The 5,000-nt window shown below is 36.0% G+C and overlaps 1 long non-coding RNA gene across 1 annotated transcript in view; it reads right to left on the bottom strand.

The window, feature by feature from the left end:
* Nucleotides 1–2,340: 2,340 nt before the first annotated feature.
* Nucleotides 2,341–5,000, bottom strand: part of LOC138037964 (uncharacterized) — a 2,901-nt gene continuing 241 nt past the window's right edge. The window contains exons 2-3 of the long non-coding RNA XR_011130158.1: nt 4,659–4,775; nt 2,341–2,365 (exon numbers count right to left, since the gene is read on the bottom strand). This is a non-coding gene — a long non-coding RNA (uncharacterized lncRNA). The remainder of the gene's footprint in view (nt 2,366–4,658; nt 4,776–5,000) is intronic.

Here is a 5,000-nt window from a genome sequence, read left to right as displayed (position 1 = left end):
TAATGGGTTGCCAATGATCTTTCCCCCTTGGAGTCAAAACAACTCTGAGCCAGATAAGGTTATTAAGAGTATTGGAAATGAGCAACACTGCGAACCACAAGTTTTGAAAACCATCATTTTTGAGTTTTTCACTCTCAAAAAGTACCAAATATTCATGCAACGACAGTTTAAATAAATCTTTTGGTCCTACTTACATGTAGCATTTACAGGTTAGAATCTTTTAAGTAAAGCTGAAATAAGACTATTTGGCAAACATTCCTTGGCATGTACATGTAGTAGTATAAGACTTAATATCAGTCACGCGGATTTTTATTAACTACTACCAACAGTAACTGTTTTTCAGTCTTGTTACATACATGTACATGTACACTATCCCATGTAATATCTGTAAATAAGAGAGAAAATTAACCAAACTGCTTGCCTGTCTTGAATCATTTTTAGAGCGTCAACATAACTCTTCTCGTGTCTCTCAAATCTCAGCTAGCAACATACTTCCTCTTCTCTTCAATGGATGTTTCCCGCTCAGGTTTCTGAAAGAGTTGGTAAAGGTGTTGTTTCAAGGGTTTCAACTGTACGTTTCCAGGACCAAAATAAGTTAGAGAAAAATACAATGGTAACATAATAATACCTCATCTTTAAATGCACAGGGTATGAATGACAGACGACAGACTCAAAGATTTGACGACTTCCATACAAGTGTATTCTATTGAAACAGAGTTAATTATTTTTAGTTAATTAGTTCAGGACGTCAAACGATAAAGTTTAAGACTATACCACTTCAACATGTCCAGTACAATACTACAATTGACAACAAACTGAAAGTAATTTTAAATATTTTTCCCACCAATGTTACTAAAAACTACATGGTACTTATAAAATAAAACAGTCAACATTACACCTTTGATGCAAACATACATGTAAACCTACCTACAGTACTAATTGAATGTCAATCAATAACATATTATTTTAATGAAGCCTCACCCGGACCTACTTTCTGATAAGAAACAAGGTCTTCATATATTTTTGTACCCTCCTCATAGTGACTTTGCATCATAGGGTTTTCTTTCGTCAATGATATCACTTTTCCTGGGAAAAAGGACCAGTAACAATCCGACATTTTGAGTTGGCAGCAATGAAACCACAAGCTGTTTTGTCGTTTTGTTTGCTGAGATACGGATCATCCCCCCCTATACATGTACATGCACATGTATTCCTTGATTAATAAATTATTAAGACCTAAAGAGCAACCTGAAAGATATGTCATTTTTCGGTAAACAAAACTGCACAGTTTTGCCAGTTACATGTTACGTTTCCACAGTGATAAACGAGTAACTTAAGGTCATCATATGTCTGCATGCTAGGCCACATTTTATGTACTGTAACTGTTTTACGTGCCTAATCTACAAAATTAAAAATAAATTGTAAATGCGAGCTGGTCGATGAAATTTTTCCCTAAGGAAAAATGACAAACTGAACATTGTACATTGTTAACCTCACTGCACTGCATGTCACAGAATCGTAATGGCTTACAACGCAAGATTCCTCAAGGTTTGAACCTAAATATCCCTCAAATCTTGACAACATCATGACCAGAATCATCTGGAGGAAAAGGGCGTGTGAAAGAGAAATTTTAAAAAAAAATCACCCACTTTCACACTCTTTTAAAACATCAATAATAATTATTAACAAAAAGTCTGAAATTAGTGTATACAGTGATGTTTAATTTAATAGTGCCATGAATATTAATAATGTGGTTTTAAAAAGTCACCTATTGTATATGTACATGTACACATTAATGTTATTAGGAAGGTGTAAAGAAAAACATACCTAATCAGTTTGCAGTTTGCTGACACACCTTATAGGGGTGCTAAATGACCCCCTTTTTGGCTTGAACTACTCTATTTCCCATGGAAATCACTTTAACATACACATACATGTTTTTCTTACAACAGTGTCTAGTGGTTGCCCAAGAATCCTTCCTTTAGCTTGATGAGTTCTGCCCATCGCCACTTTCAGGACATAAGGAGTATCATATAATTTTTTGTCTACGTACACATACAAGTACACATATCAAGCCTCGTCTTGCTTCCTCCTCGTCTCGCGGACCAAATTTCCCCACGGCAAAATTGCACCTCGAGTTTTACCGAGGAAAAACATTTTTGCACTACCTCGGGGGGCGTTGCGCAAACCACTACCCGCGGCAAAGACTAGGTATTGCCTCGTCCTGAGGGGTCAATACTTCCATGCTGTACTGTACATTTACATGTATAGCAAATATTAAATTTTTATGATTTATTCAACGTACGCAAATCCAGCTGCAATGGCATACTGGGTATATAGAGAGGATGGAAAGTGTTCTTATCACCTACAAAATACATGTAGCAAGAGTAAATTAGCATTAGTAGAAAAACGGCATGTGGTACTCAGAGCAAGTGTATGACTTGTGTACTTTACTTGGAAAGCCAAGGAATAGACTGTTTTGATCTACAGAGGTATAGGAAAGCCAAAAATTGCACTAAAGGTGGTATTCCACAAATGACCAGCTCCCAACGTCAGTGGCTTCATAGCTCAGTTGGTCAGAGCATCACACCTAGAGCTTCTTTACACATTGCATAAATTGCATTTATAACTGCGCGGATCATAGCTCCACTTAAAGATCTTCTTATTAGAAGCCTGGTTGTGATTACGACACTGTATCACATAACACAATGTTATGGTACAGTACATGTACCACATGAAACAAATTATTGCTTAACGAATGCCCCTATGATTGTGATGTAATAGGTTACCATGGAAACATAAAAGCTTTCCAAAAACACCCTATATTTGGTCTTTACTTGCTTCTAATATTAAAATAAACTAGGTGACTCCCAGTTTTTATTGTAGAATAGTAATAAGCCATCAAAGATAGAAGTATAGGCAAAACCTTAAAAACTTCTTGGGAGCCAATTCAGAGCTTCCTTAATTGATGATACACTGTACATGTAGGTCAAACTTAGACTGGAGTTTGGAGAGCTCTCATGTTTCAATGGTACACGGAACCTACAGTTTGTAAGCAATAATATTATTGGTGTTTCATGTGGTACCATAACACTGCTATTACCTGATACAGTATAGTAGTTATAAACGTTCTAATAACAAGGTCTATTGAAGTGGTGAAACTGGTTCAATTTGATTTTTGTATTTTTTTACACCAGCTTTCTGGGTTTCAATAATATTATAGTAAATAAATAATCTAACCTAAAGAAAATAAAACAAAGAGAAGGTATACCACCCAAATGGACAAGCACGAATGGACCGAGGGACCCATTTATAGAAAAATGTTATATTGTTAAGCTCTCTATCAGACATGTATATTAGTGGTAACAAGTCCAATCTATGTAAGTCTTTCCTTATAAGACCTTTCTCCAATGCGAGAGCGCAGTATCCATCTAGCGGCTCTTCTCTGCACGCGCTCTATCTTGCCTTTTAGGTACACGTAGCTGTGACTTGGAGACCACACTTGTGTTCCAAAGCAAAGTTGTGATTTTAACAAGGGACAAATATCAAGTCTGTCTGACTGCCACATTACAAACAATAGTGAGCAACTACAGCCTGTACACATTATAAGACCAAGTAACTTATTCACTTTCGACACAATAGCATTTACTTTGTACGTGTGTGACCCACGAAAGAGTGCTGATCACGATGATTCCAAGGTCCCTCTCTTCAGCCATATGAGTGAGTTGCACGTTGTTGAGGGTGTAATTGTAATGTACGGGTTCTTTCTTATGTACTTAGAATGTTCTACTTAGTATGTATAGTATGTTGTTTTTGTATGTACTTAACCCCTACACTGAAATTGGTATCTCCGGTATGTTAAACAATGCAATTTTTTTTAAAGAATGTACACTGTAATACAGTAGATTTAAGGTTTTTTTGTATCGTTTGAAAACTTCTAGAAATTAAGATAACTGAACTGTACTGTTGTTTTTATCAAGTGGCTGTTGCAAATGCTGCAAGTGAGAAACAGTGATTTGAATTTGTGCATATCTAATCAGAAAACCAAATAAACAAACTTCCTAAAACAATCTACTATGGGATAAAAATGATGAAATTTTTAGCAGCACGGGGTAAAATGGTTAACAAATTATTACCTGTAGTGCACAAAAAGTTGTGATTTCATTATTTAAGCTTAATGTTGTAAAAAGATCAATAGTTTCCTTTAGTTGAAACATTCGATCTATTGTTCTGCAAATAAACAAAAGATACGATTCCTTCACAGCATAAACCACGTCCTCAAAACAGGGCTGGTGTTTGTTTTTGTTCGGTAAAAATGTCGCGCTTTAACTGCCCCTCACAAATATCGTGTTGCCCAGGGTACTTTCAAGTCCAATTGTGAAATCTACACGAGCTATAAATAACCTTCAACTTAAATGGCCACGAATTGGGGAGGATTTTTTTCCTCTTGAGCAAAATCATAAATGAAAGTTCTATATTGTATGACATATGTTGTTTTCGAATCAAATTACATTTTAAAATGTTTAAAAAGATCATTCCGACAACTTATGGAGTAATCAGTATCGGCGACCTCACCGTTTTGCGTTACTTAACCCGGCCATAGGAACTTTGAAATGGGAGTTATTCGCTTAAATTAACCGTCAAGATAAAATGCCTACCTTAGCGAAATCAGACACGTCGAAGAGCTCACTTGCATCAAACAACGCTTCTTGAGTGAGGCCAAACTCTCGTGAACATGACGCGAGAAAACTTCGAATATTCTTCATGCAGTAAAACTGTTAACACAAAAAATGAAACATGTTAAGACAACAAATTCAAGGTGTAGTCCAGTTTCCAAATCAACAAACATCATACTTGGATAAAACAATTTATCCTGATGCTTTATTGCTACAAACACATCAGAACACTGATAAAACCTTAACGGGTAAGCTTAATGTTCGCCAAGATTTTCGCCATAAATCGGGGAGGTAATAAGATAAACAGGAAAGCAAAACTAACTA

This window comes from Montipora capricornis, chromosome 2 (assembly GCF_036669925.1).
Source record: "Montipora capricornis isolate CH-2021 chromosome 2, ASM3666992v2, whole genome shotgun sequence".
In the NCBI taxonomy this organism is placed as follows: Eukaryota; Metazoa; Cnidaria; class Anthozoa; order Scleractinia; family Acroporidae; genus Montipora; species Montipora capricornis.
Note: the sequence above shows the minus strand (reverse complement) of the source record. Positions and strands in the feature narration are given on the sequence as shown.